Raw genomic sequence first — 9,718 nt, 5'->3', positions numbered from 1 at the left:
GATGGGTGAGAATAAGAAGGAAGGATGTGATTGATCATGCTGCATGTGGAGTTTTTGCTTTGAAATTAGTATCCGATGTAGACAGGGTTCTTTGAGATGAAGGTCAAGGGTCATTCTGGGACAGAGAAGAAACTTTAAGCAGCAAATACTGAAAAGGTTAAAAGCCATAGAGTTACAGACCTTGTCCTTGCCCTCTAAATCTGGATGTGACCTCTAACTGCATCTACACATTTACATGCTCTAGTGTTTCTCGGATCACCACACGAAGCCTACAATTGCCCTTTCTCATTTGATTTGCTAATGCTGAGACTATAGGAATGAACACCGAGAAGCTCATATTTATGAGTTCAAAGTTTATTGTTATTCTATCACTTGTCAAGTTAGCCATCCATATGTATCTACCTGGCTGAAAGATGTAGATCAAGAGGCTTTGTGGCTGCAATCCCCGAGGGGGAATGCAGGTTTGACTCCGAGACAGCTTTCAAACTAAGTAGACACTTATTTATTAAAGATTTAGGGAAAAAAACTCTCATATTTTAGAAGAAAACACTTTGTGTGCATTCTAATTCTGTTTAATTCTCCTATAAATCCCATCTGTGGTTATATATCCCTCCTTTTGAATAGCTATACTACCTTGGTTGTACATGTCATTATTATTATTATTATCAATTATATTTATTATTATATTAAACCAAAAATGCAGCAGTTAAAAACAAGTCCCAATGCTGACATTTTTCATTATATAGCATACATACAGACAAGTTCAAAATAACCAGCAACTGTTAGTGAACAACAACCAGATGCTCCTGGTGGTCAGTGCTTAGATCTGGATGCTGCACAGCAGCTTTCTGGAAACCTCCGTCCCAATTACCATGCCCCCATGACATCTGTGGACGCTGAGTAGCTTTTCTTCTTTCTGTTCAACCACCATGAATCAGACAGTATATACTTGGTTTTGCTTTCTTTCCTCTAATTATATTTGAGAAATTTATTTTTGTATATAATGACACGTAGTTGTTATTTATACAGTACAGTGTTGTATGGAGTTATGCACGTTAATTTAATACTGTGAATGTGCTAAGCATTTGCAGCACAGGGAGTTGTTTCCAGCTTTGACAGTTTTAAGTATCGCTATCATTATCAGCATATATTTAGACATGTCCGTCATGTTAGAATTCTACAGTGATGGCATTTCATGGCCACTACATATTTATCATTTGCTTACATAGTACCAACTGTTAATAGTTTTACAAAATATTTATGTAACCATAAACACTCTAAAACAGTGACTAAGGCACACTGTTGCACATTTTAGATGGTTAGTAAACATTTAAATATTATTTTATTTATTCTTTCAGACATGTATACAATATATTTGCATCATAGCCGCCTATCACTACCTTCCTCCAGCTTTCCAGGGGACCTCAGGCCCATCTCCCTTCTAAGAGCATGTCTTACTGGTTTGTGTCCTGGGTAATCCACTTAGTTTTGTTGGTGCTTCTCTTCCGTTCATGGGTGTGGGGCCATCCTCTGAGGCATGTATCCCAAAATTTTTATCAACAAGTAAATCTTACCCTGGGACTGAAGATTTTTTCTATTGTGGGCAAAAAAAAAATCCATTGATTTTTTAAAAAAATGTTTTGTATACAATTTCTATTTCAGAAGTGGCTGCCTTCTCTGCTGTCTTGTGTCAATTATAATTTATATATCTTCATGACTTTTTGTGTTACCAGGAATTCTCAGTAAGGTTAATACTTCTTGCATAATGACTTCAGAGTCATCAGATCTCTTTTCTGTGCTGTTTTAAAAATCATGGTAAGTATGTTTCTTTAAATTTCCTTCTGAGCATGCTTGCAAGGTGACTCTTACATTGTTTGAAATCATTCTGGGGTGAAGGGTGATGACTGTTTTTAGGTGGTTTCTGCTCTGTTTCATGCACCTAATTTCTACTGAAATTCATCTATGACCATAAATTATTGATAACTTTGTTCAGCTTTCAAACAATGGTTTTAAAATTACTTGTGGTATTATTTTCTTTGCTTAATGTTCCTTTTGTTATGAAACAAACTGGGGTACTTTAATACTTTGAGATGTTTCATAGCTCAGCCAACAAGCTCCATTTACTGTGTCTCACACTTGATTGTAAATACTATTATGTATATTTGATTAGTTGATTGTTCTCCATTTTTACTGAATTTTGCTTTCTTCTGTCAGCCATGAGAAAGTTTGGATGCTTTTAAAATTTAAAACGTTTTAATTCAACTAATATTCTCTCTCCCTTAAATTATTGCCATTAATATATTTAAACCCTATCTATATTTTGTGTTTTTTGAAATTTAAAGCGCGCACGCACGCACACACACACACACACACACACACACACACACTTGTCCTATGTCCTTATATATAATCATTTCCTTCATCTAGTTGATATTTTCTGATAATGAATTCCCTCTGCTTCTACAAATGTTTTTCTTTCATCTTTACTTTACTGGTAAAAAATTCCAGTTTGACAGCTACTCTAATTTTATACATATTTCCATTTTAAAAATAATTCATACATAAATACTGCATCATTCGCCCTTCCCTGTCCCTCTGACTGCTTCTGTGTCTCCTGCTCCCACTCACATTCATGACCTCCTTGTTATTGTTACAAAGTCCATGGAAATACAGTCTGCTGAGTCCATTTATGGTCCTGATTTGTACATGTGTTTAGGCCTGACTGCTTAAGATTGGATTACAAATCAGGATGCTCTCTTCTGGAGAAGGCTGACTCACCCTCTCTCGGAAGCCCTTTTATTTTAATTACCTGTAGTTCTTCATCTAGATGGGGCCCCGTGAGATTTCCCAGTAGAGGCTGGCATGTAAACTAGTGTCATCATTGTGCTGCCATTGTTTAAGTGACCGCATTGTTGAGGTTGTGTGGGTGCTGCTTCTCTGTTATATTTAGAAGCCATTACCTCACAACAGATGTTGTGGTCCTCTAGTTCTTACAACCTTTATGCTTCTTTTTCTGTGATGTTTCCTGAGAGTAAGGATGAGTTATATATAGATCTGTCAATTGGGTTGGGTATTCCATGGTCAGCTGTTCTGTGCATTTTTTAGCAGTTGTAAATCTCTGCAGTGGTCTCCATCTAATGAAGGATAAAAACTTCTGGGTTGAGAAATGAGAACTATACTTCTCTATGGATGGAAGGGTAAGAATTTGGACTCCAAATTAGACATTTTACTGGTTTTAAGGTTGTCATTTTCTTATTTTCAGGAGGCTTGCATTCTATGGAGTTGTCAAACTTTTTTTTTTCATGCATAAGGCATATAATTTTCCAGTTATCCTCAGGATTTAACTAATGATATACAGGATGATTTATATCAATCATACCTGCGGTTTAAAAAATATCGGCTGATATTTCCAGTGGCTTTGGAAAATTTAAGGTCATCATCTTTTTGAGGGATTGATTCTGTTTCACACTGTCTGATTCTGCTTCCAGACCAGCAAATTCCACTCATGCCATTACATTTCCCACATCCCACTCAAAGCCTTTGGCTTTGTTTCCTTGCATAATTCTTCAGTGAAGTTAGTCTTTTGTTTATGAGAAAGAAATTTATCTGAAAAGAAAGATAATTTGTCAACGTTTAAATTACCTTTATGTTCTTTCTCTTGTATCTTGCCCTTGAGGTGAAATTGTTTAACCCTCAAATGTAACAAGAAATATTGTGGAATACTGATTTTAAAAGATTGTTCTAATCAAATGAATTTATTAAAATCAGAATAAAAGTTTGTGCATGATTTTTTTATTGTTGAAAATAAGGTGTTGAAAAAATTCCTAGAGAGATTAGGCATAGAAGGGGCATACCTTATCATAAAAAAGGCAATTTACAGCAAGCCTATAGCCAACATAAACCTAAATAGAGAGACACTAAGCATTTCCACTAAAATAAGGAGTCATTGCAATTCTCATCAACATTCTAACACAATTCTTCACTGATTCTGAAAGGACAATTTTCACTGTCATATGAAAACACACAGAAAACAAAACAAAAAACAAAATGAAATAAAAACAATCCTCAAGATAGCAAAACACTCCTGGATAATGAAAAACCGCTGGACCTATCACCATCCCCAATTTCAAATTATAACACAAAGCTTTAGTAATAAAACAGTATGGTATTGGCACAAAAAAGACACATTGGTAGATAGAATTGAATTGAAGACAGAAATAAATCCAAATACCATCAACCCTTGATTTTTGATAAAGAATACAGAAATGTACATTGGAAAAAAAGACAAGATCTTCAATAAGTGATTCTAGCCAAACTGGATGTAGAGTAATGCAAATAGATCTGTCCATATTGATCATCCTGTACACAACTCAACTCCAAATGAATCAATGACCTAAGGCCAGAGACACTGAATTTAATAAAAGAGAAAGTGGGGAATATATTTGAACTCATTGGCACAGAAAAAGACTTCTTGAGCAGAACACTGTTAGCATAGGAACTGAGAACAATTAATAAATGGGACTTCATAAAACCAAGAAGTTTCTGTGATGTAAGTGACATCATCATTTGGGCAAAGTAGCAGGCAACAGTATGGGAAAAGATTTTTTTTTTATCAACTACACATCTGACAGAGGGTTAATATCTAAAGTATATAAAGAACTAAAAAAAAAACCTTTGGAAATCAAGAAAACTAATATATTAATTAAAAACGATGTACAAATCTAAACAGAAAATTCTCAAAAGGTGAAACTCAAATGGCAAAGAAACTAAAGAAGTGTTCAACATCCTTAGTCAGCAGGGAAATGAAAATCAAAACTACTTTGGGATTTCATTTTACATGAGTCACAATCCAAGATCAATAAAACAAATGACAGCTCATGCTGGTTAGGATGTGCAGTAAGGGGGACACTCTTATTCATTTGCTGTTGGAAGCATAAACGTGTACAGTCACTGTACAATCAGTGTGATGGTTATTCAGGACGTTGGAAATTGATACACCTCAAAATTCTGTTATACCACTTGGGGATATATCTAAAGGACCCTTCATTCTACTCTTGAGACGCTTGTTCATCATTGTTTATTGTTGGTCTATTCAGAATACTCAGAAATTAGAATTGGTGTAGATATCCATAAATAATGAATGAATGGAGAAAATATTTATTTATACTATTCAATATTACTCAGCTGTTAAACAAATGAAATCATGAAGTTTGTAGGTAATCCAGACCCAGAAAGACAAATATGGTATGTCTTCACTTACATGTGGATTATTAGCTGTTATGTCAAGAATATGCAAGCTACAATCCATATAACCACAGAGGGATTAGAAACTAGGGAAGGGGGAAGGAATGATCTCTCTATGAAGGGGGAAATAGAATATATAGTTATGGATGGAGGAGGTGGGTGACTTGAACAGGAAAATCAAACAGGGACAGGGAGAGTTGTAAAGGAGAGGATACTAAAAATAAGGACCATTGAGGGGTCATCTGGAAAGCTGATACAGAAAGCACTTCCATGTGTACATGTAGGCGATTTAAATACAATCATCAAATAATAGGAAGACAATGCCCCAGTTGGACATCTCTTGTCAACAAATGAAGCTTCCAATACTAGGAATGGGCCACATATAATCAAGTGTTGGCCAAAAGTGTCACATGGGAACCTCCAAGTACTTAGACTATTGTCAAGGCTATTTGTTACTCTCCACAAAATGATGGCATGGTGAGGTCCTATAGCTGCAGACAACACATAAACAACTCACTGAACATGGAGAAGTGAAGCTGGTGCCTGCCTGGAGCCTTTACCACTATGGACTAGTATTGAAGGTACTAGAAAGTACTCTACATGTTACCGAAGGAGAAAGGTAAACACCAATCCAGACACAACCACTTGAATCTACAGTGGTGACATGTCTGCAGGACAGGCTGGTGCAAGAATGTCACAAGGCTTCTGGGAATAACTAACCATATCTGATTTGATTTAAGGCCCTGTCCATTAGATGGAACACATAGACTGCTTGGGTGGCCAAGAACCTTAGACTAGATAGGCCACGTTCCTAGGGGGAGACCAAATATCACTGTTCTTCTAAGGAACACAGCAACAGAATGACTCCTAACATTCTGCTGTACTCCTAGATCAGTGCCTTGCTCAGCCATCATCAGAGAAGCTTCAGATGGGAACATATAGAAAGTCCCACATCCAGACAGTGAGGAGAGACAGAGAGGGAGGGAGGGAGGGAGGGAGGGAGGGAGGGAGGGAGGGAAGTAAGGAAGGAAGGAGAGAGAGAGAGGGAGAGAGAGAGAGACAGAGAGAGACAGAGAAACAGAGAGAGAGAGACAGAGAGAGAGAGAGAGAGAGAGAGAGAGAGAGGGAGGGAGGGAAGGAAAGAAGGAGGGGGGAGGGAGGGAGAGAGAGAGACATAGAGAGAGACAGAGAGAGAGACAGAGAGAGAGACAGAGAGAGAGACAGAGAGAGAGACAGAGAGAGAGACAGAGAGAGAACACATGGAACACACAGCTCTAAATGGGATGTCTCCATCAAACACCTCCCTGTAGGCCTCACAAAACTGCTGAAGAGAGGGTAGAAAGAGTGTACAAGCCATTCACAGGGCCTGCAGGGATCTGCAAAAGGTCCTAGCTCTGAGAGGAGAAGTGGATACATGCCCTTTTTGTAACCCAGAAGCTACCTCCAATTGCAAATGAAAAATTCGTTTCCTCCAGGAGGGTCTCACTAGGGAAGCAAACCACTCATCAGAGTAGGCCCCATGCTCAGCGGTCGATGGACAACAGAAAATGAACTCGATGACATCAAAGCTTTTTTCTTTTTTCTTTTCCTTATCGGTCTGCATATATATTATGGCTTCTGATTTTGTGGTCTTAGGGATTATTGTGTGTGAGAACACGCGTCTCTGTAGCTGTATGTTTTTCTCATGCTTTTTCTTTGGCTGTTCTTCTGCTTGTTTTGTCCCATTCTGAGTTGTTTGTTTATCTTTTATCTTATTTTCTTTTATTATCCCTTAGATGGCTGTTTGCTTTCTAGCCAGGGGCAGAAAGGGTGTAGACTCAGATGGCAGAGTGGGAGGTGGAGAAAATCTCAGAGGAATTGCGGCGAAGGAAACCATAATCAGAACACACTGCATGAAATAACTTTTCAATAAAAAAATCAAATTGTTGTGTTTGTTATACATAGATGATATGTTCCTGCAATTATAGTTTTATTTAAGAATTAGTGACATGTGAACATTAAAATGCTACCCATCCACAGTAAAGTATAAAACCCATCACGTCTTAACACAGAGAGAGCTGGAAATGATTAGGTCAAGTTAAATAAGCCAGACACCGAAAACACACGCCACCTGAATTCATTGCATATGAATTGCTGATATCAAAAGCTGATATCAAAGGACGAGAAGGTAGACTGCTCATTGCCAGGTCAGAGGCAAGTGGATCAATGGGTATTAAGTTTTAGTTCTAAACTAGTATAATTTTTAACCCCATTATAAATACCTATCCTTATTCCCACGATAACTGTAAATGTCATCCCTCATCAAAGAAGCTGTGTTTTGCAGCATTTAGAGATGATCACAGAAATATTCAAATAGTTAAAACACAAAGAACAACTGAAAGTGGAGTTCCCAGCCCCAGCTGTTACATCTACAGTACAACCCCCACACCTAAGGTTTAGAGAACATTGCTGAAAGGTGGCAGACAGGGGGTCAGAGGATCCTACTGTTAGTGTCTTCTGTGTTTAATAGGGAAGCTGCACCCATGCAATTTCAACAATAGGAAGTTTCAACAAAAGGAAATGCAGGGACAAAGAATGGAGCAGAGACTGAAGGAAAGGCCATCCAGAGATTGCCCCACCTAGGGATCCATCCCATTTGCAGACACCAAACCCAGACACTATTGCTGATGCCAAGAAGTACTTGCTGACAGGAGCATGGTATAGTTGTCCCCTGAGAGGCTGACTCTGCCAGAGTCTGACCAGTACAGATGTTGATTCTTGCAGCCAACTATCTGACTGTGTACTGGACTCCAATGGAGGAGTTAGGGGAAGAACTGAAGGAGCTGAAGGGGTTTGCAACCACATAGGAAGAACAACAATATCAACCAACCAGACCACCCAGAGCTCCTGGGGACTAAACCACCAACCAAAGAGTACACATGGCAGGACACATGGCTCCAGCTACATATGTAGCAGAGGATTGCCTTATCTGGCATCAATGGGAGGGGAGGCCCTTGGTCATGTGGAGGCTTGATGCCCCAATGGTAGGGTGGTGAGGCAGGAGTGGGTGAGTGTGTGGGTGGGGGGAACACCCTCATAGAAACAGGGGGAGGAGGGATGGTGTAGGGAGTTTGTGGAACAGAAACCAGGAAGGGGAATTACATTTGAAATGTAAATAAATAAAACAACCAATAAAAAAGAAAAGTGATGTTCATAGCAGCCTTATTTATAATAGCCAGAAGCTGGAAAGAACCCAGATGCCCCTCAACAGAGGAATGGATACAGAAAATGTGGTACATTTACACAATGGAGTACTACTCAGCTATTAAAAAGAATGAATTTATGAAATTCCTAGGCAAATGGATAGACCTGGAGGGCATCATCCTGAGTGAGGTAACCCAATCACAAAGGAACTCACACAACATGTACTTACTGATAAGTGGATATTAGCCCAGAAACTTAGGATAGCCAAGATATAAGATACAATTTGCTAAACGCATGAAACTCAAGAAGAATGAAGACCAAAGTGTGGACACTTTGCCCCTTCTTAGAATTGGGAACAAAACACCCATGGAAGGAGTTACAGAGACAAAATTTGGAGCTGTGACGAAAGGATGGACCATCTTGTGATTGCCATATCCAGGGATCCATCCCATAATCAGCTTCCAAACACTGACACCATTGCATACACTAGCAAGATTTTGCTGAAAGGATCCAGATATAGCTGTCTTTTGTGAGACTATGCTGGGGCCTAGCAAACACAGAAGTGGATGCTCACAGTCAGCTATTGAATGGATCACAGGAACCCCAATGGAGGAGCTAGAGAAAGTACCCAAGGAGCTAAAGGGAACTGCAACCCTATAGGTGGAACAACAATATAAACTAACTAGTACGCCGGAGCTCTTGTCTCTAGCTGCATATGTATCAAAAGATGGCCTAGTTGGCCATCACTGGAAAGAGAGGCCCATTGAACTTGCAAACTTTATATGCCCCAGTACAGGGGAATGCAAGGGCCAAAAAGGGGGAGTGGGTGGGTAGAGGAGTGGGGGGTGGGTGGGTATGGGGGACTTTTGGGATAGTATTGGAAAATGTAAATGAGGAAAATACCTAATTAAAAAAAAGCATCAGCAAGTCAAAGATAATGTAAAAAAAAAAAAGAAAAGTGATGTAAATTGAAAATAATTATTGCCCTCTACTTATTATATGATCCTATATGCCAAAGACTTTAAAGACTGCACTAGACAGCTAATAGTTCTGATAACCACTTTTAGAAAAACAGTAAGATAAAAAACAGTATTAAAAATGCATTAGTTGTCCTATATAACAATAAAAAATATGATTAGAGAAAGATAACAAAAGAAATCCAATTCACAGTAGAATAAAAATTGAAATTAAAATAACCACGGAAATGAAAGATTTATGCAGTAAAAATTTTAACTGGAGAAGGAAGTTGAAACCACCAGATAATGGGAAGATCTCTCATGTTCATGGAGTA

The sequence above is a fragment of the Mus musculus genome, chromosome 18 (genome assembly GCF_000001635.26).
Source record: "Mus musculus strain C57BL/6J chromosome 18, GRCm38.p6 C57BL/6J".
In the NCBI taxonomy this organism is placed as follows: Eukaryota; Metazoa; Chordata; class Mammalia; order Rodentia; family Muridae; genus Mus; species Mus musculus.
Note: the sequence above shows the minus strand (reverse complement) of the source record.